Source organism: Trichosurus vulpecula, chromosome 4, assembly GCF_011100635.1.
Source record: "Trichosurus vulpecula isolate mTriVul1 chromosome 4, mTriVul1.pri, whole genome shotgun sequence".
In the NCBI taxonomy this organism is placed as follows: domain Eukaryota; kingdom Metazoa; phylum Chordata; class Mammalia; order Diprotodontia; family Phalangeridae; genus Trichosurus; species Trichosurus vulpecula.
The window spans coordinates 124,144,952-124,172,837 of record NC_050576.1 but is presented as its reverse complement, the minus strand read 5'-3'; positions in this window follow the sequence as shown (position 1 = coordinate 124,172,837).

Sequence of the window (27,886 nt, the reverse complement as noted above, 5' to 3'; positions counted from 1 at the left end):
TGTAATTCAAAGTCTTGTGAAAATTAACGCTGAAAACGAAAAATATTAAAACATAAATAAATAATGATTTGAAAAAAAGTTAGCTATTATTATTACTATTATTATGTAGTGCCAAATTTTCGGGGATCTTTTTCCCTTTCCTTCTCTGTGTCATGTTCCTCCTTCTCATGACCAAAGTTTGGATTTTACTCTTTGTCCTCTACTCCCCCCAAGGCGTTTCCCCCATTCTTTCAAGGAATACTTCATTCTCCCTGACAAGCTGGAGAAAAGACATTTCTTCAGCCTTTCACCTCTTCCAGGGAGACCAGCCAGTATTTTGTGTACATGTAGTCATTAATTGGCTCTGGAAAAGCAATCTCTGTAAGCCACTGGAACGTTCCCCTTGCCTTCCATCGTTGCTGAAACCAAGCTTGCCAGTTCTCCAGGGTTCTTGCTGCTCAGCTCACCTAACTCCTGGGGTCAGCTGCCTGTTTGCTTTGTTAGGGGTTCTGTCATGGGAGCTTTTCTTTATAGCATCTTCTGGTCTCTTCTATTGCTATCCAGCTGCTGCTTAGCCAGGTGCATTTGATCTTGTCTAAGCCGACTCTTCAAACATGCTGATGCATACAGTGACTCCTGCATTCCATAGTGATCTATGAGAAGGTAATTTGCAGAAACCCAGCTTTTAGCTCTTTCTTTTCTATCCTTTCATCTCACAGATGAATCTTCATTCTTTGCTTCTGTCTTACTCCCCTGATGCCTTACTCTCTGCCCTCCAGGTTACCGAGAGTTGTCAGTCAACAATTGGGGCAGCTAGGTGGCACAGTGATTAGAGCACTGGCCCTGGAGTCAGGAGGACCTGAATTCAAATTTGACCTCCGACACTTGACCCACTTACTAGCTGTGTGACCCTGGGCAAGTCACTTAACCCCGATTGCCTTGCCTTTCTCCCTCAAAAAAAACCCCAAGTGTTTTTTAAGTTTTTACTATGTTTCAGATACTGTACTAAGTGCTGGGGATACAAAAAGAGGCAAAAACGAATTCCTACCTTCAAGAGAATCACAGTTTGATGGAGGAGACAACTTATAGATAATAGATACATGCAAGATACAGAGTTAATAGATGAAAGTGGTCTGAAAAGGAAAGGTATTAGTAACTGGAGGGAAAAGAAAGGCCTCCTGCTGTAGGTAAGATTTGAACTGAGTCCTAAAGGGAAAGTATGAGGTGAAGGTGACGAGACAGAGCATCCCAGGCAAGGTGGGTAGTGAGGAAAAAGGCAGGTGATGGGAGGTGAGATGTCCTATTGAGAAATTGCAAATAGACCAATGTAGCTGCATCATAGAGTTAATAGAGGAGACTGAAGTGTAAGAAAGATGGAAGACACCAGGCTATGAAGGTCTTTAAAGGCCAAACAGAAACTTTCTATTTGATAAACTAGCTTGCACTTATATTTTTATACTGATTTATTTTTAGTTTTCAACATTCACTTTTATAAGGTTTTGAGTTCCAAGTTTTTCCTCCCTCCCTCCCCATCCCCTCTCCAAGACAGCATGCAATCTGATATAGGCTACACATGTACAATCATATTAAACGTATTTTTATATTAGTCATGTTGTGAAAGAAGAATAAGAGCAAAAGGGGAAAACCAGACAAAAGAAAAAACAAAAAAAAACAACAAAAATGAGAAATTAGTATGCTTCAATCTGCATTCAGACTCCATAGTTCTTTCTCTGGATGTGGATAGCATTTTCCATCATGAGTCTTTTGGAATTGTCTTACTTAATTAAATCGTTGTATTGCTGAGAAAAACTAAATCTATCAAAGTTGGTCATCACACAATATTGCTGTTACTGTGTTGTACTCATATTTTAATGGCTTAGTATATTATCCTCCCAAAGGAGTTTACACTTTAACAAGGCTGTCCCACTCTGTTGCAGCTGCATTTTGGGACTCAGGTTTTTCACAGAAGAGGCAGGTCAGCTGATGACATTAAAGGCAGTGTGCCTTTATTGTGCCCATTATAACTCATGACAGGGAAGCCATAAGGCCTGAGGAGATACTCAGGAGCAGGCAGGCAAAGTGGAATATGGGAAGAAAGCTTTGGAACAGAAGATACCTCTCTACACTTAGAGTGTTTTTGTTTTTTAAAATATTTTTATAACTTTAATTCAATATAATTTGGTTCTTTTCTTAATCCTATGTACTTTATTTTATTTTAAGCATTTAAAAACATTACTCTGAAAAGGGGTTCTATGACTAAGAGCCCTTGAGATTGTCATGGTCACCATAGATATAAAAGTATAGTCAGATCTAGGGATGGGATATGGGGAGAAGATGGGATTATATTCATCTTTTATTTATCCGTGAAGGTAAATGGGATGAGATGATTTTCAGGTTATAACAGGAGGAAGAAGGGAATTGATGATCCAAAAGAATCATTCTCTTGGCGTGGTACCCAGGTCATTCTTGTGGTCTCTTATCACCATGACACATAGCAGAGGATTCATAGATGCACGTGGCTGATCAATTAATTGACTATGTGACCACGGATAAGTATTTGGACATCTCAGTGCTCCAGACAATGTTCTAAGACTATCAGTTATCCAGGATTAGCCAATCAGCATTGAAAAAGGTAGTTTTTATATCAGGGAGTTCTCTATATCAGATAACATCATAGGTCTAGAGCAACGTGTCTCAATGGACAGAAAACTAGCCTCAGACTCAAAAGAACTGGGTTCAAATCCAAGATATGATCAAGTTATGACATTTACTAGTTGTGTTTTCCTGGACAAGTCACTTAACCTCTTACTGCCCCATAAAACTCTCTAAGACTTGAAGTTGCAAAGTGGGTGCTAATCTGTATTGGTAGAGGGAATTTCTTTTTTTTTATTTAGAGGGAGTTTCTTATCTACAGCTCCTTATATAAATGGATTGACAGGTCTAGCCCATATGTATCTATATCAACTATCTTGATCTTGATATCATCTGTATCTATCTAGACATATATTTGCACATATATGTATATATCCATGCATGTATATATGTACACACATATATAAAGAAAAATGCTTGTCTGTATATATACATGTATATATACCTACACACATGTTGTTTGTCTTTTGAAAAGGACCAATGACATCATGAAGTGATGTCTTCGCTTGCACATGAATTGAATTTAAGTGAGGCAGAGTTACACAAAGTCATTAGCCTCACTCTTTCTTCCAGAGTCATCTAAGTCCAGTGGCAAGACAAAAGTCAAGACAGCTGGTGATAGCCTGGGATGTGATGGATGACCTTGGTATCTGCAGTGTCTGACCAAGCTCCAAGAACTCTGCAGTGCCTGGTTCAGTTGCTTTCATGGCTGTTGGAACAAATTGTTCTAATCCATCCATTCCTCCAGGGGAAGTCTTCGCATGCTTGGGGTAGACATCCCCCTAACTCACTGACAGGTTTGAGGCATGTCAATTACCGTCAACCTTGTTTAGCCCATCTATTGAGATGGTTTAATGGGGCCATAGGTGAGAGTTGAGTGTCAGGTAGAAACCAAAAATGGATGAGCAGCCCTGAAAAGGGCTTGTTAAGCCTTCACAGTAGAAGTACTAGTCCTCCTTGAACATCCCACACACCCACACACACACACATATACAGATATGAGATATACATACCATGTATGCAGAATATGAAAACATGTATACACGCTCTTTATAAAAGTCTATCAGCTAATTGGTATGAAGAAATTCCCATTGTAATCTATGCAGATTTTGGTGTACTATACATTTCTCTCAATATCAATGTGTCTCAACAACTTCAGCTAAAAATCTTCAGTGACTGTATAAAAGAAGCATATTTCATCTAACGCCCAGCATCTCTGCACTCAATGGCTTTCTCTTCATAGTTGTAATCTTGAAATAACGATGCACTTTCTTCTAGATGTACAGAACTTTGGGACTGTTGAAAGGATGACTTGTTTTGTCGCCTTGTTTTACCGAAGAACTCTGTATCCCTGCGTCCAGATTATGTAATCTTAGTTCATCCACTTCGTAATGGGAAGAGACCAGACCTTGTCATGTATTTGGGGCTCATTATTTCCTTGGCCAGGCCTTTGTTTGGACCTGCCAAATCGCTCATTGCTGTGGTCCAATCAACTCTTTTGTTCATGGCCGGGGATTTCCACTTCTGTGCAATTACTTTATTTTCTCTTAAAATGTTGTACTCAGCAATCATTCTCTCTTATCATTATCCAACTTCATGGATATGGAAAAATTTCCTCACAAGCCCCAGGATAAATTTTTGGATGGAACAAGGAGAACGAGACCCATGCATTAGATGGATCCTGTCGAAGGAGGCTTTCCTCCAGGAATTTCAATTTGCAGAAAGAAAATGCCATCATTCAGTCAATTAATCAACCAACAAGTGTTTATAAAGTTTCTGTTATGAACCTGGCACTGTGCTGGGTAAGGTGGAGACTAGAATGGAATGAAAAAGCACTTACTATGTGCCAAGCACTGTGCTCAGTGCTGGGGATATGAATATAAAAACAAGACCTCGTCTTACTTTCAAGGAACTCACATTCTAGTTGGGGAGGTTGGAATTGGGGACAATGCCTAAAGGAGAACCTAATTTCAAGGTCTCTGCTCTCAAGGAGCTTGCAGGGGGATGCCTTTCTGGGGGATAAAATCAAAATATAGAAAATAATTTCAGAACAACAATAAGAACAACTGGAGAATGTATTTCTATTTGCTCTTCTGGGGAGGGACTTTGTTCACTTGGGCAAAAATTTGTGGTCAACCAAAAAACTCTTAATTTTTTTTTTGGTCTAGACCTGTTTTAAGTCATGTGGAAAATGCACACTTCTGATATAGATCAGCAGCTTGTCTTTAACTTGTAGCCTTAGAATGTTACCTGGAGCATGGTGAGATTAGGTGACTTGCCCGTCTTTACCTGACTGGCATTGTGTCAGATGCAGGAATTGAACCCTACCTGATTTTGAAGCTGGGAAGCCCTCTGACTACCATGTCATGCTTCTTCTCACACTCTTGGGTGATCTAGAAAAAACGCTTGCTTCCCTGAGGTCAGTTGTATTGCCTAGGAAGGACTATTCTCTAGCAAGAGGACCCTACAATTATCTGTGATTTAGGGGAATAAAGGGCAATTTCAGCCAGCCATAAATATTGAAAATGTTGAAATTGTGTCATTTAAACTCTAGAAGGCTAACCCAGGTACCTTTATGGATGAATAGATATTAGTTAATGAATAAATCATGAATTTCAAATAATTTTACGATTAAGTTATGTTCACCTAGACTACGTCTCATTGTTCGGTTATCCAGTTATGTCCGATTCTTTGTGACCCCATGGACCATAGCAGGCCAGGCCTTTCTGTCCTCTTCTATCTCTTGAAGTCTGTCCAAGTTCATGTTCATCATTTCCATGATACTGTCTCTCCATCTCATCCTCTGCCAGACTCTTTTCTTTTTGCCTTCAATCTTTCCCAATATCAGGGTCTTTTTTTTTAAATGAGTCCCAGCTTCTCATTATGTGGCCAAATTATTAAAACTTCAGCTTCAGTATTTGACCTTCTAGTCAATAGGCTGAGTTAATTCCTTTAAGTATTGACTGATTTGACCTCCCTGCTGTCCAAGGGACTCTGAAAAGTCTTCTCCAGCACCACAATTTGAAAGTGTCAATTTTGCAGTGCTTAGGTTTCCTTATAGTCTGATTCTTACAGCCATTCATTGCTATTGGAAAAACCATAGTTTTGACCATACTGACTTTTGTTGGCAAGGTAATGGCTCTGCTTTTCAGTATGCTGTCCAGATTTGTAGTGTCTATAAAACACTATTTGAAAGTGAAAAGTTCAAATTAAGTCTGACCATACAAATCAATTTGGAAAAAATAACAAAGTTATCATTGGTTCAACAACTGGCTGTTGTACAACTTACAATGATTATTTGATTCAATCAATTTGATTAAAGATTTTAAAATATAACCATTAGCCAGCCTGAATTTTTCTGTTTTTCGCTTGGTTGTTCTAACACATGGAGTCAACTTGAGTGACTTGTAGAATCATAGATTAATAGCATTTTGAAGTTAGAGTGGACTTTAAAGATTGTATAGCTAAAAACCTTCATTTTTAAGGTGAGAAAATTAAGGACCAGAGTTGAAATGACTTCTCCGAGGTTAGACAGCTAGCTAGTAGATGAATCAGCATTGGAACCAGCTCCTCCTGACTCTTAGACCAAGACCCTCTCCATTACAGGTGATTCAGGAAAAATAAAATAAAATTTTGTGATATTGTATTTAGCTCACTTCCCCTATATCCCTGTAAATCTTTGTGTCTGGTGACACTTAATCCCTAGCTGAGGTTCAGTCTTATTCTAGATGCTAGGTGCAGTTCTGTCATTTATCAGAAAGGGTTGGAGGAGGGGCTTAAGGAGCTCTTAGGAAGTAGTTTCATGACTCAGCATGACCAGTCTTGTTGTTGATCTCACCTTGGCCTTCATGACTTGGTCTAGTAGTAGTTGGTCCCTTTCCTTATACTTTATGATTAAGGCTCTGTCTTGTAATCCAGTCCCAAAAACTGGGTCCCTGTCTTGAGGTGGCTTGGAGAGATTTGGAGCATGAATATATGTCTGTCACTTGTTCCATCCTGCTAAGTGCATGGTGAATAGGAATTTCTCTGATTTACTGTAGGTGTGTAACTAGAAGTGGAGTAAAGGCACAAGTTGACCAGAACTATGTCCTTCTCTTCAGCTGACTCTTTTTGGCCTGATGATGATCTAGTGACAGAAGAGTGGAAATGCTATAAAGGGAGAGGCTTTGGACCCTCTACATCTGAAGCTAACATGGCCTATGAATACGGGGACTGGCTCTTTGCCATAGTGTTTTATTCTTTCATATGAGGTAAAGGAGATGGGAGATGACTGTGAGCTTGTGGTCTTTGAGAGGTCACCCATAGGTCCTGGAAAGTAGCCCCTATGCCAGAGTTTCTAGCCAGCTTTGAGGTCCTGGTAGCAAGGAGCAGTATTCCAGACCTAGATCAATGGTGGCTGAGACAAGTAGTACTCATCCTGTAGTAATAATGAATTTAATGGAGCTAATGCTACGCATAAACTATATTAAGTCTGAGCCTACACACCTCAGGGAAAGAGGTAGTGTAGGAGAGGGTGTGTCCTTGAACTATGGGAGAAGAATGCATTTCTGTTCTTGTATCTTTGAGATAAACATTCTTTTGTAAAAACTAATTAATGTTAATTGGTTAAATGAGATTGGGTATTAGTCATGAACAACTAAAAATGGGGCAAATGTGCTAGAATGGAGATGTGCCAATAGCATAGAGAGACACTGCCAATCCCTCTGGGGGACCTGTATGACCCTAAGAAAGAAATGTAACTGGCGTCGCTTTGGGAAAGTTGAATGAGACCAGAGTATTTGATACACAGTTATGAATTTTTTCCCCACTTAATCGTATTTTATTTTTTCCAATTACATGCAAAGATCATTTTCAACATTCACTTTTACAAGATTTTGAGTTCCAAGTTTTTTTTCTCCTGCCCTACGCCCCCTCTCCCCCGGGTGGCATGGAATGTGAAAAAGGCTGCACACGTACAATCATATTAAACATATTTCCACATTAGTCATATTGTGAAAAAAATCACAACAAAAGGAAAAAAAAACATGAGAAAGCAAGCAAGCAAACAAAAAAGAGAAAATAGTATGCTTTGATCTGCATTCAGATTCCACAGCTCCTTCTCTGGAGGTGGATAGCATGTTCCATCATGAGTCCCTTGGAATTATCTTAGCTCATTGCATTGCTCACAGTTGGTCATCGCACAATGTACAGCTACACATTTTTATCACTGTTTCATTCTCATCTTTTTTTGAGGGGGTTCCTGTAGAAAGAGACCTGGGTGAGTCGATTCTGCTGTTATTGTCACACTTTTATGTAAATCTTGTAAGAAAAGTTGTGGAGTCAGTAATTATAGCTCATATTTTACACTCCAGCTGCCTTTTCCACTTTCACAGAGAGGTTAGAATTACAGTTGTGTCCTTTGAGATAAGTATTCTTTTTTATTATTATATTAATGGTGCTCAAGCTTTTTGTTTCTTGTGCAATCCAACTTGATAGTATTTTTGGTACTCAACTCATTTGTCACATCTCTTTTGAAGAGGTTCAGGTAGAAATGTTTGGGAAAAAGTTATTATCTTACTATTATTCATTTATATTCAGTGTGCTACAGATTATTTTGAGGCAAATAAAATAACTGCTTTTTATAGTTGAATAAAAATATCATTGGGCAAACTCATCCTTTGCAGAGTCACTGAAAGTGTCCTCAGTACGACCCTGGTAGGAGAAAGGACAACAGCGATGATACGCATCTTGTACTGTTTCCACATAATTTTTATTCCCTTTGCTAAATCTCTATATTTTGAAAGCTTTTTGTTCTGTGTAGATAAGTAATCATAATAACAATAACAGTGGCACATATATAGTACTTTAAAGTTTGCAAAACGCTCCATAGATACAGTTTCATTGGAGGTGGATGCTATTGTCTGCTTTTTGCAGATGAAAAAACTGAGGCTGAGAAGTTAAGTGACTTAACCAGGGTCACACAGCTTATTTTAGATGCATCTAAAATAAGATTTGAACTCAGGTTTTCTAAACCCTACATCTAGTACTCTGTCCACTATGATACCTTGGGCAGTTGAGAGATATTAAAATGTTATTTCTTAAGTTTCTATGAATTAATGTTAAGTCTGGAAGATTGTAGGCAACTCTTTGTTCTGTGATAATACTCTATTTCCAGTACAATTTGGTGGTTGAGTTCTCCAGGAGATTTTGAAGTCTGTGTCTGTAATATGGTGATTTGTCAGTTGAAAAACTATGAGATTTTAATATTCTAGATATGATTTGAGATAATACAGTGCATCTTGCCGTATCCTTCCATTTCCACAAATAAATCTACAGGACTCAACCACTGTTTTTTGAAGCTTCTTTGTTTAAATATTGTTAGCTGAGTTCATGAGGGTGTTGCCCATGCTTTTGATTCCACTATTGCAGGGGTGGGGAGCCTGTGGCCTCCAGGCCACATGTAGCCCTCTAGGTCCTCAAGTGAGGCCCTTTGACTGAATCCAAACTTCACAGAACAAATCCCCTAAATAAAAGGATTTGTTCTGTAAAACTTGGACTCAATCCAAAGGCCACACCCAAAGACCTAGAAGGCCACATGAGGTCTCAAGGCCACAGATTCCCTACTCCTGTACTATTGGATCTTAGTAATTTCCTTAACTCCACATCTGGAGGTAAGCTACTTTGGGGGATATCTGATAAATCCAGTGGTTTGTATCTATTATCAGTCTTTGTCATTGCTTGTGTGCTCCAAAAGGATTTATTTAGGTTTTTTACCTGTTTGCCATGTGCTTGTAGAATGTCTATCAATTCTCTGCCAGTGTGGAAGTGTTAATCATTCTCTAGTTATCTTAGAGTGATGGGCCTTTTACTATGTTGATGTTTTATAGGTTTTTGTTAGGGAACTTTCTAAATCTATTGTGATTAGTTTCAGCCTTCTGAAAGTGTGTATTAAGTCTGGTGATACATAGATTTAATTGCTTTAAATATTTTGTTTTCACTGAGCTTTGATTACAGAATGGCAGTAAGTTTCTTAATGTACTCAACCATGGACCTTTCCTTGATATTTTTTGGTCTCATATATTTTATTTAGATAAAATCAAGATATTTGTAGGTGTCACTGTCAGATATTAGTTCAACATGACCTCCAGATTCGAATTAAAAACCTTTAGTCTCTTTCTTTGGTGTATGTAAAGAATTTTATATTTTAGTGTCGTTATAATAATGATGATTTATGATTATTATTCTGAATTCCTAAGTATTAGGTTGCTGCCTATTGTGTCCAGAATACATAGAACCATAATTTATATGGAAGCAACAAGGGCAGATGTTGACATTTGGGGTGGGGGGTGAGTCTTCCTTCCCATCTTGTTGCTCTAGTTCTCTGTTCCCATGCCTCACAGTCCTTCCACTGACTGAGCCATGGTTATTATGAAATTAGCAAAACAAACAAAAACCCAAAGCAAAAATTAGCCAATAACTAGTAATCGATCAAACAGTAAAAATTCAGTGGAGTACTTGAAACTAAGAGCTTGGCACTGTAGTAAGGCTACTCTGTGATTTCTTCACCTTGTGGAAGGTCAAGGTCATCAGACAGAGGCAAACTCTGCAAGTGTCTGTTGCTTCTGATTACAGTAGAAATGCAAGGCAAGGTATATGGGATCACCCTGGGGGTGGAATGGGCGGAAGCGGTTCTAGAGGCAAGGCAGTATGAGAGATACTGAAATATAAGGAATATGTTCTCAAAGTGCTTATCATCTACTTGGAGTGGTAAGCCTTAGCAAGCATAAAAGAATTAGAAAATGAACAAGATTTTTTTTTGTCATTTCAGTTGTATCCAACTCTTTGTTACCCCATTTGGGGTTTTCTTGGCAGAGATATTAGAGTGGTTTGCCATCTCCTTCTCTAGCTCATTTTATAGACGAGGAAAGTAAGGAAAACAGGTTTAAGTGACTTGCCCAGGGTCACTAGCTAGTACGTATCTGAGACCAGATTTGAACTCAGGAAGATGAGTTCTAAACTCCAGGCCTGGCACTCTGCCCACTGTGCCACCTAGGTGCCCCCAAATTTCAATATTACAGTAACACATACGTACCTGTATATGTGCAAGATACTTTATATATACGTGTGTATGTTTTTGTGTGTGTATGTGTTCTGCAAGAGTTCTCAGAAGATCAATGAAGCCTGAAATACTTACGGAAGACTTCATGGAGGAGGTAGGATTAGGGGTGGTCTTTGAAGAATGGGTAAGATCAGATGGATAGGTTTTCAGAATGATACTGTTTTACTGAAATGAGCCTATTTTTAAAAGTTTGGCTTGTATGTTCCAGATACATTCATTATTACAACCAACTCATTGTTGTGCACCTGGGATTGCCACTGCTTACTAATGATTATGCTGTTTTACTATATGCATATGATAGTGGTAATAATGACAGCATATTTATATAGCAATTTAAATGTTGTAAGGTACTCTGTGAATGAACACTGTCCATTGAAATCCTAATAGCGATGGTAAGCAAAATAAGAATTTTTTTTTCAGATGAGAAAGAGTCTTAGAAAGGTTAAATGACTGGGGCCATGAGCATTACCCATAATTGAAATGTAGGTCCCTTCAGATTGTATGTCCATCTCTCTTGCTAACTCCACTAGACTGGTTTGGAGACCAAGTCAGTGGCAAAGCCCATGCCAATGGACGTTGGTTTTAACCAATCAACTGTAGCCTATTTATTATAATGTTCCAATTGGCAGTAATCTGCAAATATCAGCTGCTCAGATCATATTGCCATCTAGGAAGAACTGCCAGAATCAGTTCCTTTGAAAGCTATGTTTGAAACAATTCTTGGAACATTCCACACCCCGCCCCGCCCCCCTTGCTATTTGCCACATGTACAGCCAACGTGAGGATAATGTATAATATGACTCTATGTACTAAATAACCATATGATCCTATGCCACCTCCTTTTGTATCTGCAGAAGGGAAGAAAAGCCCACTAAAACATGGTTGCCTGTAGCTATAGAATCTACAAACACCTGCTTTCCTGTCTTGCTGGCTCCTGGCCACTTTTCCATATGCACAACAAACCACATGCTGGCCGTTTGATCTTGGATGAGGGATGTTGCCGAAGAGGTTTACAGCAAAATTAAGAAACATAATTTTTCCTGGCTGCCTTCATTTTCCCTCTTGCTCTCAAGTGCATTCTGTATTTTAACAACGTTTGCCTGAGGCGTTGCCCTGGAAGGAATTTGGGAGACTAGTTTTCCTTTTAAGATGACATAGATCTTATTTTACAGATGAATTCTCCACAATTCACTTAAATTGAATTAGGTATTAAGAGACCAATGATCTTTTTCTTAGTAAAAACACTCCTAATGATATTGCTAGGAATGGCACAAGAAGAAAATCTTAGCCACAGTGCTTTAGTCTACAGGTGGAGTTCTTTCTTTTCCCATTTTAAATTCTCATTAGTTCTTGAAAAATTTTCAAGAGATTTAGGTTGTTTCTCTATTGAGAATTCATTAGGAACACCCCCACCCTGAAAAAAACCCTAACAACTGACCAAACAAAACATTGTCACATCCCTCTTAGCTACAAACAGGTTCAGTGTTCTATTTGCGTCCTCATTGATTATGCCAGATTTTGAATTCCTAACACAGGGATTCTGAGACAAATGGCATTTAACTAAGAATCACAAGGTTATTAGGGACCTGTGACTTTATTGGTAGAGGAAAATTTCAATGAGGAAGTCCCTTTACCAATTCAGGTTAGTACTATCTCTGCATGGCCAGAAGCCCTGAGGGTCTTCCACTCCCAGATCAATTTTTTTGACTAGGTAAAGAGGTCATTCTCTGCTTCCTTTCTCATTAAGCCTTAATTACTGAGTGGGCATTGCCTCAGTCACCCTGAGTCATGTTAAAGACCTTAGCTTGAAAAGGCCATGTCCCCTGCTACATCTTGGGCCTTCTCCAGTTGTCTTGGTCGGTGGCTCTGGAGGAGAAAGTGAGGCTGGTGACTTTACACAGACCTCCCTCATTTAAACCAATTCACTTGAATGTCATGGCATCACCTCCCTGATGTCATGGTCCTCTTTGAGAATGAAGGACAAACAACAATAGCCATCCCTGCAATTTATAGTCTTAGCATGGACAGGTTAAGTGATTTGTCTAGGATTACACAGCCAGTATGTGTCAGAATCAAGACTTGAACCTGGGTCTTGTTGGCTCTGAGGCCAGCTCCTTATCCACAATGTCAGGCTGCTTAGTTTGTGAAGGTAATTAGCAAGTAACTCAATCAGGTGGTCAATATTGCCTTCACTTATACACAGATGACTGTCATCTTCCATGCCTTCAGGGAGTTACTCATCAACCTTCTGGTTTAATTCCTTTCTCACAGGTGGAGAGGGATAGAGGTGGAGTTTGACTCCTGACTGCCCCGACGTTCTTTAAACTGAGAGTTCAAAATCAATCTCGCGAACAACTTGCCTTGTAATCTTGGTGTTGGCTAGGACCCAATGAACCCAGAAACCTCCTGCACAGCTCTTGTGGAAAGGCCAGAGCCATGCAACTTTCTTTGCACGTGGTTGCTCTTTCTTCCTTTCTCGCGCATACACTCGGGTAAGATATGTATGTAAACATAGGTTGTCTGAGGCCCATAGGCACATAGATAGATGTGCCTGGACCATCTCTGAGGAGAGCTGAGGACAACGTCTGTATCACAGCCAACAAGCTGAGTCAAGGGGTAAGAAGGGATAGAGATTTCAAGGCTTGTGGCTTTTTTCCCTCCCATCTCCAAGAGGGATACCAGACTAGAATTATAGCTATCTGCCTTCCTAAGCATTGCTTGCCCAGGGGTATGATTTTTAGGGGTTCTTCTCTGTTTGCTAGTCCTTAGCTTACACTCACCAGTTTTAATTTCTTTTCCCTACTAATTACACTAGCTATATACCAAAGACCACCACAAATGGCAAATAGAGATCAGACTCATTTATCCGAGCATTCAGTGAATAGGAAGAGGTATACAGATTTAGAATATATCAGACAATACATGAGTGAATGAGATCATTAGATCAAAGCAAGATAAAATCTCAGCTCAGACTGAACCCTAATCTCACCCAAGGGCTCTCTAAAGAGACACACTGGAAATCAGGGACATTTGAGGATCTGACTTCCCCTACACAACTATAGCTTTTAATGTCATGTTTTCTCCTTGTGTCTTTCCTGAAGAATGTGTGGAACCACACATGTCTCTCCCCTAAAAGCTCTCAAAACATCTTTGCCCCTCATGCCAGTCCTCAGCATTGATTCAGCATTTTCTCCACTAATTCTAAGCCATATCTCCCATGCTATGTAGCAGGCAGCTTTGGGTGGAAGGCAGATTATGCTTTCTCTGGTACTGCTTATGTCTCTACCTCCCCTGTCTCTGCTATGTGGCTCTCATTTTTATTTTACTAAATAAGGGTGTTGTTCAAAGGCTTCAGAGGCAGCTGCTGGCACAGTGGATAGAGTACTGGGCCTGGAATCAGAAAGATATGAGTTAAATCTGGCCTCAGACACTTACTGGCTGTGTGACCCTGGGCAAGTCACTTAACTTGTTTGGCTCATTTTTATTATCTGTCTAATGGGGATAATAATAGCACCTACTTCCCAGAGTTGTTGTAAGGATCAAATGAGATGATAATTGTAAAGTACTTAGCACAGTGCTTGGCACATAGTAAGTGCTATGTAAATGTTCTCTCTTCTTCTTCATCTTCTTCTTCCCTTCCCCATTGTGCAATCATTGAAAAAATTATCTCCTCTGCTGCAGAATCGATGATGTCTCCAAGTTGACAGCTCACACACAAACTTCTGCAAAATATAATACAGAGAATCCTGATCCCCTTCTGCTCTCCAATCACCCTCCCCCAGGAATGAGGTTCTCTCACCCCAAGCACTGTGAAAAATTAAGTTCACAGACTCGTCTTCTACATCAGAAAATAGGAAAAAGCATTCATCCCAGAACTCATTCTCTATAGCTTCTTACTCCTAGAGTTTTTGCAATCAACAGCTGTAATCTAGTGATCCTGAGGCTTTCATCCCAACTGGTTATTTAATGAGAAAAAAGTGTCTCATTAAAACAAAGCTCTAATACGATGCAACCTTGGAAATCTGGCTCTTGCCAGGGCCATCCCTGGAGGATTGTGAGACAGGGACTCTCCCTTCACGCCTACCAAAGTCTCCAGAAGCATTTTATACAGGTGAAAAATACAGTTAAAATATTGCCTTTAAGAGTAAAAGAAGTCACAGAAAAGGCATCTTGAGGGGGAGGAGTTTGGGTGGAAGGAGAGAGGGGCCAGCCTTTCCTCTTTGTTTTTAATGACACTTTAGGGATTTATAGGTTGATGGTGCACAGATGAGCCTCCGGTCCTTTCATTTATTTATTTATTTTTTCTTTCCATCAGCTGGAATTAGCATCTCCTGCCCTGCCTTTTGCCTTTCTGAGTTAGCACCTAAATGGGCAGATTGCTTGAGGTAGTTGCCCCATTTGCAATACTTTGGGTGTGGATGTCTCTGCCAGTACTAATCTTGATCTTTGGCTTTCTTTGACTAATTTCGTACATGAAGAGGCTTATATGATAAGCTCCATGTACTCAGAATACTAGAATGGTAGACAAGGAACATCCTCACTCTCTAGTCACCTGGAAAGGAACTCCACTGAAATCTTACACTCTTTACAAGTGGTCACCTAGCCTTTGCTGTAAGACCTCCAGAGAGTGGGAACCTGCCATATCCCAAGGCAACTCATTCCCCTTTAGGAGTGCTTGAGTTGTTAGGATGTGGTCTGGGACACTAAGCCTAAACATGCCCTTTTGCAACTTCTTTCCACCCAGGTGCAGGTTAGCATCTTGTGTATCTGTTATTTAGATCCTGTTGTGTCACCATACACTAGAAGACCCCCTTAAACCTCCCCTCTCCCCAGCTCTCAGCAAAGTAATACTGAGACATCTCTCCAGATAATCAGGGCTTTCCTATGTACTTCTTGTTGGAGTTGTGCCTAATAACCTCGGAAGTCACTTCCGATTCTAATGTAATTATTATTAATAATAATAATAACTAACATTTATATAGTGCTCACTATGTGCCAGGACTATATTAAGTGCTTTACAATTTTTATCTCATTTGATCCTTGCAACAACCCTGGGAGGTAGGTACAATTATTATCCTCACGAGGAAATTGAGGTTAAATGATGTGCCCAGGATCACATAGCTAGTAAGTGTTAGAGGCTGGATTTGAACTCGGGTCTTTCTGACTCCAGGCCTGGCACTCTACCCACTGAGTCACCTTAACTGCCCCTATGTGGGGAACTATCATACGGAATTCTCTTGATATTAAAAAACACACCTTTTTTTTCTATTTTGTACTTAGACAAAAGATGTCAAAATATGTCTCCTAATAGCTAGGTCTACCTTCTTTAAAAATAACCTTCCATAAAATTGTGCCATGAGAAATGATGAGCAGGCAGATTTCAGAAAAATCTTGAAAGACTTATATGAACTGATGCTGAGTGAAGTGAGCAGAACCAGGAAAACATTGTACATAGTAACAGTAACATTGTGCAAGGATCAACTATGACTTACTTGTCTCTTCTCAGCAATACAATGTTTAAAGACAATTCCAAAAGACTGGTGATAGAAAATGCTATCCACATTCAGAGAAAGAACTGATGGAGTCTAAATGCAGATTGAAGCAGACTAGTTTCACTTTTTATCATGTTTTTTCCTTTGCTCTGTTTCTTCTTTCACAACCTGACTAATGTGGAAATATGTCTTACATGATTGAACATGTATAACCTGTATAAGATTGCTTGCTATCTTGGGGAGGGGGCTTGGAAGGGAGAAAGGGAAAAATTTGAAACTCAAAATCTTTTTTAAAAAAAAGAATGTTGAAAATTGCCTTTACATGTGATTGGAAAAAATAAAATGTTAAAAATAAAAAATAGCCTTCCAGTATTGTGTGAGAACAAAGATATCATCTGCCATTATCACTACACAACAGTAAAAATCTTAAACCATTTCAGCATTCCTGGAAAAAAAATACTTTGATGACTTTCAAGTTTTCCTTCCCATTGGTTGAAGTTTGATGGTTGAGGAGCAAGTGATAGGTAAATAGGTGGTACAGTGGATAGAGTATTGGACTTGGAGTTGAGAAGACCTGAGTTCAAATCCTACCTCAGATACTAATTAGTTCTGTGACCCTTAAATCCCTTAATTGCTTTCACCTTTCCATTCCTCTTCCGTAAAAGGGGGAAAATAAAAACATCTATCTCTCAGGGTTGTTGTGAGATCGAATAAGATAACACATGTAAAGCTCTTTGCAAAAGTCAAAGTGCTACATTAATGTTATGATTATTATCATTATTTAGGCAAGGAATCCAAAAGGGGCCTTCTTATAATCAGTGTTCTATTAAATTATCGAAGTGGCTTGTGACAGTGTCTGAGATGTTCAACTAGAAGGCATGCTTGTCCCTGCTGTTCTCTTCCCCCATGGCCCCACAGAAAGTCTAGCTGAGATTTATTGAGGCAGGGCAATCATTATGAATAATAAGTGGAGTAGGAAATTTGTTGTAGGTAATTTTTTTTCCTTCCCAAGACACTTCTTGACATATTTGGGGTCACTTCATAGCATGGGCTCAGTCAGGTGGTAGTTTGTTGGGTCAAGTTTATAGGAGCTTTTGCAAGGACTGGTTATGAAAGAGACTTATGCCTTCCTTATTTATGAGTCTCTTGGTGAGGGCCAAAAACTTTATACTAGTAAAAAAAAATCAAAAGGCTTCTTAGGGAAGAATTGTGGGTTCAGCAGGGGCACCCAATCTAAAAGTGAAATCAAGTACATTTATATAGTGAGACTAAAGGGAAGGAATTATAGTGTAATGGAAAGAGCTCTAGACCAGGAGTCAGGAGACCTATTTCTCTTCTGGACTGTACCACTAACTAACCATATGATCTTGAGTAAATCACTTCTTTTGGTCTCAATCTTTATGTCTGATGAATGGGGCAGTTAGGCTAGACCATAGGTTCACACGAATTTAGAGCTCCAAGGGGCCTCAGAATTCATCTAAGCCAACCCTCTCCTTTTACAGATGAGGAAACAGCCTTAGAAAAGCTAAGAGACTTGGGCAAGGTAATAGAAGCAGTAAGTAGCAGTTCTGGAATCTCTAAGATCTTTCCAAAATGCCACGATTCTGCCAGTTAATATTCAATGCTCATCTATTTCATTCACTAGAACATTTTTAAGTAATTATGAAATTGAAAATCCTTTAATTTGTGGAAAACAAAAAAAAAGATGTACTCAAAGAATAATGTTAGGCTGCTTCAGTCCTGGGGCAGTGAGGTGGTGCAGTGGATAGAGTCAGGAAGACTCATCTCCCTGAGTTCAAATCCAGCCTCAGACATTTACTAGCTGTGTGACTCTGGGCAAGTCACTTAACCCTCTTTGCCTCAGTTTCCTCATCTGTAAAATGATGAAGTAAATGCTAAAACCACTCCAGTATCTTCGCCAAGAAAACCCCAAATGGAGTCATGGAGAGTTGGACACAACTAAAACAACTCAACAACAATAACACTTCAGTCCCTGTAATTAGTAGGATTTTTTTCTGTAAGATATTCCAGGTTGCTTTTCATATGGAAAGAGTTACTTAAACATACTTATGTCAGTCAATCAAGCAATCAGTCTCTCATTAACCCCTCATTCAGTGAATATTTATTAAGCACAGAGTTAGGTATGACATGAGGTGCTAGGGATACAAGTACAAAGAATGAAACAATCCCTACACTTAAAGGGCTTATATTCTGATCAGAAAGACAATAAGAGAGATCTATATGATACAAATCTATGTCTAGAGGACTATTATAAATATAAAGGGGATGTATACAAATACGGGGCACCCTAAAAATTTTAGTGCCATTTTAAGCTATAATTTAATATTGCTATTATAAAGCTATAGCTTAAAATGGCACTAAGGCTTTTGGGATGGCCTGCATATATGAAGTAGGTAAATACAAGGTAATTTGGGAAGGAGGGCACTAGAACTTGGTTGGGAAGGAGTCTGGAAAGGTATCATGCAGATGATAATTCCTTAAAGGAAGCAAAGCACGCTATGTGGTAGATATAAAGAGGAAGGGTATTCCAAGCCAGGTGTCTGGGTGTGTGTGTATGTATGTATAATCATTTTTATTGACTTTTCTTCCTATCAACTAAATATAAAAAAATTGCAAAGATGCAATTTGTAATTGTCAGTGATTTCATTAGACACACCTTAAAATCATACCTTGACATCTTCCTCAATTTTGGATTCCTGAACCAAACAAAAGGATAATAGAGAAGCCTAATGTTGATTGTTCTCCGCCTGCTCTGATTTCTTTGTGGCTCTAAGTATATATGTAGGTGCTCACTTTTGTGAGTCCTTATTTCTATTTATTTTATTTCTATTCTATCATAATTATTTCTATTTATTTGGACTACATAATTTGCTGTAATAGGTCAAAATATTTGTGATTTCAGTGATGGTTTTTAGTGACACAGGGAGCTGGTGAGGATGTGTAGTGTGCTCTGTCTACATAATCCCCATGTAAACCTTAGAGCTTATACAGACATCCTGTATTTGATTCTGTTCCACAAACCATGCAGTGAGAAAGAGCTCTTCTGATTGGCTCTGGAGCCAGAACTGAAGTGCCTTCAAAAGCCACTGACCATTCAAAGCCAAAACTCTTGGGCTAATGTGGGAGGAGCTTCTCTGGCCTTGGTCTCTCATGCAGAGCTAGTTAGAAGCCTGGAGCTCATGACCCTGCTGTTGGCCTTTAGGTGGAGTGCTATGACCTTGTGAGCTTTGAAAAGTTGGGGTGTCAAGCCACCAGAGATCTGGGAGATGGAGTTCGTGATGGCACTAGCCAGAAGCCAGTCAGTGAGGAGTTACATAGTGAACAACCTGCTTGACCCAGGCCACTGGTAGCTGAGACATGTACGTATGCATCTGGAAGTGAACTTAGATCAATGTTATATAGAAACTGCTTTAAGGTTGAGCCCACAATTCCCAGGGACTGAGGAAGTATAGGGGAGAGCATGTCTCCAAATGTTGGAGGAAAACGTTTGTATTTCTGCTGTTGCTGCATCTCCATAATAAATATCTCTTTGTAAACTCTAATTGATGTTAATTGTTAAATTAAATTGGGATACTAATCACTGGTGGTTAAAATTGGTAGGAATACACCAGGATAGTGGTTCAAGCCAACAGCATTAGAAAAAAAGTCACCCCATTGCTCTTCAGAAGTACCTCTAGGATCCTGAAGTAGGGGAGATATGAGAAGTGAGTTCAGACTCTTGCTACATCAATGTTCCATTTTATAGAGCTTCTACCATTGCACACCACAAATCATCCCCTCCCCACCCCCCATCCCATGCCTTTTTAGGTGGTCTTAATGAGTTGTTTGTGGCCAAAAGACTTTGTAACCTGATGGTTCACTTCCTTGTAAAGAACTTCTCTAGTGACTGGCACTATTATAACCCCTGTTTAATCTATAAAGAAACTGAGGCTTAGAGAGGTTGAATGCCTAGCACATAATAGGTGCTTAATAAATACTTGATTCATACAATCAATTGATTGATTGACTTTAGACTTCAGCAAGCATCTGAGTTAGGATCTGAACCTAGATCCTCTTAACTCTAAGTGAAGCACCTTATACCATGGGGCATGTCTCTCATTTGATGAATGACTGACCTTTGGCAGAAATACTTTCTCCTAATCTAGAAATCTAAGTGGGACTGGTAGTTTATATGGTACAGTGTGAATTTATAGGGTGTTTGGTGTTCACTAGATAAAAAGGAAGCCTTTATCATGAACATGAAACAGTACTATAAAAATTCATCAGTGAAATACTGAATCTTGAGTTCACATTGGCTAAGTTGTCTACTTCATACTATAAAACACATTTCATATTTTCTATAGGCATTCATTGATGTTTAGCAGCTTACCTTCTCCCATGCCATATCACTCAGGACGTATCACTCAGGCCTTTAGAAGGATGATGAAATCTGTCATCAATTGATCCCTGCCTGCTCTCATTTTGAAATGCATTAGTACTCGGCAGTAGGTTTTTTTAAATTTTAATTTTTTTAGGAATCATTCAATAAAAGACAATATTTCCTTGGTAAGAATTCTTCTTCTCCTCCCCCCCAAACAGATAAACAAACTCTTCATTAAATAGTAGTTTAACTGATGCATTCTGTTTTTAATTTGCTGATAGCACAGAGGCAACAGCTGTAGGGAATTATGACCTTTCCCCCCATCCATACAATGAATAAGCATCTTCCAGTAGTTCTAATGGCAGACTTGCTTGATTCAAGCTGATCTTCCTAGGTGGTCTTGTCAATTGGGCATATGCATTCAGGGTCATAGAGTAAGTTAGTTTTTCTGCTAGGCTCTCCTTTCAACCTACCTTTCACCCTCTGATTATACTCTGAGCTCTCTTTTTCCCAGCTTCCTTCACTCTAATATGACACCTATTGACTCTATCTTTTCTATAATTATTCCCATATGAACCCAGACACAACAGAGTCATATGCGTTTTTATATTATGTTGTTGAGTTTTACCCGTGCCTCAGCAAGGCCGTTATTAAGAACAGCTTCCCAGGTTATCAGCATGCTGCATTTGTTTAGTTGTTCCCATTAACTTGGCAATAGAATTTGTGCTCAGAAGCAATTAAGACCACCTGGAATTGCCTGGACCAGAACCTAGTGTTTCATTCTACCAAATGTCTTAGTTTCGTGCTGTTCCTTGCCCAGGTTTCTCCTCTCTCCCTCATGATCAATTTAGGAAACTAGTGTAATTAACTTCCCCACATGTAGAGTAAAAATAGATACTACACCATGGCTTTCTATAACAGTTTTTAAAGATTAAATTTTTATTGTTTTATTTTATTTTTATATCACATAAATTTCCTCTGGCATGGTATAATCTTTAATATTGCATATCCATTTTTAATTTATTATGGAATATGGTGTAAGATGTTTGTTTAAGCCTAATTTCTGCCAGGCTGTTTTCTAGTTTTCCCAGCTCTTTTCAAAATAAGGAGTTCTTTCCTAAGTAATTTGTATTTTGGGGTTTATTGAATACTGGGTTATTGAATTCCATTATTTCTGATTTCTTCCAGATTTATATACTACTTTATTCTAAAGGAGTTTGGTGACAGCCATGATTTTATTCCTTCTTATAGGAATGACCTTATGTAGGACTGTTAAGAATTAACTGTTGATATTGATTCAGCATCTTAGTGTGTGTTCTAGTGAATGTAGTAGAAAGTTCTTCTGAAGTCAGTTCTGATGTGTAACCTTGAACAAGTTAACTAACCTCTCTGAGGCTCAATTTCCTCATCTGTAGAAGAAAAGCTTTGGACTAGATGTTCTTTAATGTTTCTCCTACTTCCTCCCTCAGCTAAAAATGTCTAATATTCTGAACTTTTCCTTGAAGGCTTTAGAAATCCCTGATCATTACTCTTTAGTAAAAATTCTTATATCATCCCCAAGGAAAATGCCTTTATCTCAGTTTATTTTTGTGGCAGCAAGGACCTGGGAACAAAGTATGAGATAATTGACCAATTGTGGTATGTGGATGTTTTGGGAAATAACCATAGAACTGTAGATTTTGTGGCAAAGAATTGTTGTGTTTGTCCTTTGTTTTCGAAGAGGACCATGACATCAGGGAAGTGATGACATGACTTGCAGTTGACTTTGAGTTGAGTGAGGGAGCGCTGTGCAAGGTCACTAGCCTCACTTTCTCCTCCAGAGCCATCTGGGTCCAGTGACCAGATATTCATCAGGATGACTGGGATGACCCAGGATGTTTAGACATTAAGAAAACAATAGTATTGGTGATTCACTGGTTGGTAAGAGCACCAGATCATTTCATTTTAGCCTTGACCCAATCCAGGCTGGTTCTATCATTTGTAGTTTTCTTCTTTGGCTGAGGGCTTGACTTAGCTGCCAGTGGCTAGGGCTGCTTGACAGTGTGTGACCACGTGAATGATAAATAGTGCTCAAGCGGATTTTTGCAAATTTGTAAATTAAATGAATAGCTGGGGGAATGCAGTTCTTGCTGAAATGCGAGTATCTTTTGATTGTTCCCTGTCTTACTCTGGGGCCACTGTGGTGGGGCCACTCATGCCAAAGCAAGAATTAGAGAAATAAGGAATCTTTACAAAGAATTCAATCAGAGCTCCCACCAAAATACAAAGAATCCCTTAATGTACATCCTTGGTAGATAGTAATTTTTTCTCTATTTGAACACCTCCAGAGATAGGGAACTCAGTTTTCTAGATAGACTCTTAGCAAAAGAAAGCGAGCTGTAATGGAGGCTGTATTTGGAGATTCAAGTTTAAATCTCATCCCTGCCATTTATTGTCTGGGTTGCCTTGAGTGAGTCCCTTAAACTCCGTGGGCTTCAGTTTCCTGATCTATAAAATGAAGAGGTTGGATGAAATGACCTATACGATTACTCACTGTTCCAAATCTATGACTCTGTAAATCCTTCCTTATGCGGCCAATCTATTTCCCTGTAGTAGTTTCCCATTGGCAGTAGTGTTGCCCTCTGGAGAGATACAGAAGAAACCTTCCTCTACAAGCATTTGGAGATGGATAGAGTGTTAGAATTGGAGTTAAGGAAACCAGAGTTGAACTCCTCCATCAGAGTATGATGCTGGCCGATCATTTAACCTTTCTCAGACTCAGTTTACTCATCCTTAAAACGGGAATAATAATAACACCTACCTCCCAAAGGCATTAGTGAGTCAATGAACATTTATTGGGGACATTGTATTCTGTGGTAGTAATTGTACCAAATGCGGTGTTTTCTTCTAGATCAAATGAGATAACGTGCAAAAAAGCTTTGTAAACCTTAAAAGCTCTATATAAATAAATGCTAGCTATTATGATGATAATCCCAAGCTTTCTCTTCTAGAGGAAGCTAGGTGGTGCAGTGGGTTAAACACTAGGCCTAGAGTATGGGAGATCTGAGTTTAAATCTGACCTCAACTATTTACTAGCTGTGTGACCTTGGCCAAGTCACTGAGCCTCTATATGCCTTCCTCAACTGTAAAATGGGGATGATAATACTAGCTAGCATCTATATGGCACCTACTATGTGCCAGGTTCTGTGCTAAGCACTTTACAAATAACATCTCATTAGAGAATCAAATGTTCCAATTCATGGACTACTTAAGTGGTCCACTTTATCCTTTAAAATATATTTCACATTTCTCTATTGGCATTCATTGATGTTTACTAGCTTTCCCCATACCATCTCCTGCACATATTTGATTAATATTTGAGTTGCCTCATTGTTGTTGTTGTTCACTTGTTTCAGTGGTGTCCAACTCTTTGTGACCCCATTTGGGGTTTTCTTGGCCAAGATACTGGAGTTATTCGCCATTTCCTTCTCTAGCTCATTTTACAAATGATGACCTGACGCAAGCAGGGGTAAGTGACTTGGCCAGGGTCACACAGCTAATAAGTGTCTGAGGTGGGAATCAAACTCAGGATGATGTCTTCCTGACTTCAGGCCCAGCACTCTAACCACTATGCCACCTAGCTGCCTCATCCTCCTCATTTGGAGGATTAAATGAGATAATATTCATAAAGTGCTTAGCACAATGCCATGGCACATAGTAGGCATTTAATAAATATTTCCTCTTTTCCTCCTTTCCTCCTTCTTTTTCTTCCTTCCTTCTTCTCTCCCTCCCTTCCTCCCTGCCTCCCTTCCTCCCTTCCTTCCTTCCTTCCTTCCTTCCTTCCTTCCTTCCTTCCTTCCTCTAGACTGAACATTCCAGTTCCTTCAATATTTCTTCCAGGCCCATCATCATTCTTCTTTTGGACAAAGTCAAAATTAATGTCCTTAAGAGGTGGTGCCTATTCTTAAATGAACAAATTACACCAGATGTGGTCAGTACAGAAAACAGGGGAAATATTATCTCTCTTGATCTGGACACTTCTTTTTTTAGTGCAGCCAAAACTTACATTAACTTTTTTTTTAGCAGTCACATCATGCCGTTGGCTCCTATTGAACTTGTCATCAACTAATTGGAGTTGTTTGCACATGAATTTCTATTAAGTTCCTTCATTTCCTATCCTTGTTCAACAGATTTTTTTCCCTCTTAGAAGCAGGATTTTATATTAATCCCTGCTAAATTTCATTTTGTTAGTCTTGACTCATTGTTTGACTGTGTTCAAACTTTAATCTTCACTTGGACATTAAACATGCTGGCTATTTCCTTCAATTTCACATTATGTGCACATTGGCAAAGCAGGCCTCCTAGATGAAGCACTGGTAAAATCGCTAAACAGAGACAAGAACCTACCCTTGGTTGTTCAGTCATTCAGCTGTGTCCAACTCTTCCCTGGGATTTTCTTGGCAGAGATACTGGAGTGGTTTGCCATTTCCTTCTCCAGTGTGCCCCCATTTTACAGATTAGGAACTGAGGCAAATAGGGGTAAATTGACTTGCATATGGTTACACAGCCTGTAAGTTTCTTGAGGCTGAATTTGAACTCAGATCTTCCTGACTCCAGGCCCAATGCTCTATCCACTGCACCAATTAGTGGCCCCCAAACCTACCCTATGCCTCCTTTATAATAGGTATTTCTCCACTAATCAAAAACTTTCTCTATGTGGTTGTTCAGCCAACTATAACTCAACTGAAAATGTACTTGGTTAACAATACACTTTTTCTTGTCCATCAGACATCATGAAAGACTGCTAACCTGGCTACAATCAAGGCACACTTTGTCTGTAGCAGTCTTGTCACCTAGTACTCTAAAGAACATATATTATAAAAAGGGGGATAAGAATAGTTTGTCATGACATCCTGTGGAAATCCACGCTTCCTTTTAATGGTCAACACTTTCTTTTCCAAATGTCCACATATCCACTCACCTTTCCTTGACCATGAGAATATTTTTGTGGCACTGTTGTTTGGGTTACCATATAGTTGGGGACCAGTCTTCAAGTTCCATCTTTGGCACAGAGTGGCTGTGTGACCCTGGGAAAATGGCTTAACTGATCAGTGCTCTAGACCAGAAGTCAAACATCTTGCCTGACAGCCCTCTGCTCCTAAATGCAGTGGGAACCTTTATATTAAAATGTAAGTGGGAAATATTTAGCAAAAAAAATGCCATAATACATAGATCATATTATATTTTAAAACCTAGTCAATATGCTGCCTGAGGGGATCCTTATGTACAACAGATTAGTGGCTCAATCTCTATTTAAGTTGGACACCAGTTTTATAGGTAACTCTAAGACTATGGATTGCAGAGAAGGTACTGACTTGCGTTAGTGGAGGAATTTTCCTTATCAAGTAATTCCCTATACCAGTGAAGTCTCAGGTCTAGTCCCTAACTCTCTAATTGGGGACTTCTTTTCTTTTTTTTTTAACAATGGAGATAGAGACTTTGTGTAGACATAGCCATATAATTATTACTTTTACAATATGGCTTAAAATCTGGTAAGGCTAGGCCCCTTCATTCCTACTTTTTCATTATTTCCTTTGAGATGTTCATTAACTCTTTCCTTTCTGTTCTTTTAACTATGTTTTATAATTACTGTTCATTTCTATTGTATAACAACTTAGCTATCTGCTTTACACTAAATCCAGAAAAATAATTTAGATAGTACCATCATTTTTATTATATAGACACAGATCATCCTTGAATAATGAATACTTCTTCAATTATTTGTCTTCTTTTGTTTTCATAAAGAATATCTTTTAATTGTATTTATATAAGTCCTGAGTGTGTCTCAGTAGGTTAACTCATTTTTTTTGGTCAATCATTGGATATGAATAATATAATTTATATTGTTGTAGGGTGGGATGGAGGAAGGGTTGTGAAATTTGTTGTCATCAAAAGGCATCTTCATAATCAGAAATGTTAGGAATCACTGACTTAGTACATTATCATCCCCCATATCTGAAAGAAGAGGCTTGGGAAAATAAAACCTTAACCAAAAGAAAGGGTATTTCCTGGAAGAATACCATGTGTTGGTGTGTACTGATGCTAGATATACCTTGTCTTGAGAGAACTTCATTAGTACTTCTGAAATCATACCAAGTAGGTTGCTACCTACTCTAACCATAGGTGAAGCTGGCCTTGAACATGGAATATGTCGGTGGCTGCTGTTTTATTGAATCAGAAGTTGTCATATACCTCAGTGGAATGCTTTGATTGGACTTTTTAAGAAAATGGCACAGAAGTTAGTTGCATGCAAACCTCTTTATCCATTCTACTAATTGTTGTTACATGTAGAGCATTTCTATATGTAGTGGGAATAAATATGCTAATTTAGGATGAATAACTCTATTTTGTTTAAAGCCTCTATTTTGTGACTTCGTAGTTCTTATGTAAGTTGTAGTTTTTTCTTCCATAGCAAGATAAGGACTTGTCTTATGATGATGAAATGTATGTCTCCCAAATTTTGTAAACAACTACTAATGATGCATATCTTCCAGATCTGGTAAATTACTCATGACTTGTACATATCCCTCTAATCTGGTAAACAACTGACAAACACATGCTAATGACATTTACATTGACAGTTTTATTGTAAGCTTAGATAATCATCACCAATCAAAAGTTAGATACGGTTTGAGAATGTCCTTAGCCAGAACCATAAAAAAAATCCAGCCATTATGCTTAATTCTGGGTTATGATTAGAATAGACTCCTTAGCTCACCTACATTTGAAGTGTGAACATTTCCTGTTTGTTCAAGAGCCATGCTGATGCATAGAAATTTGCCAAAATACCACCTTCAACAGAGATCCATGGCGTCTGGTTGGGCAAAGAGGGAACCTAGTTATTACCACTGATAGCATAGATGCTTACTAGGACCTATAGCAATCTGATTGGTTGTTTGTTCCTAGAAGATATGATATTTATATTATTAAATAATCAATAAAGTATGCATGCATTGATGACTATAAGTCTTATTAGCAAGGCATTTGTTTTAATAATAAGCATATGTAATTGTATGTTACCCTGGGTAGAAGAACTAGATAACCAAAATATTTGGTCATTCAATCCTTGGTCAAAAGTCCTGCTGGTCTCTATTCTGTTGACATTCACATTAATATAAAATATGTAGTTAGAGTTTTATAAGACATGTAACACCATAACTGGTGGATAAGTGAAAAATTAAGACAACTAACAATTAATTTGTAGTGATGATTTTTCGGATCAGATCTGAGATTTCATTCACATAA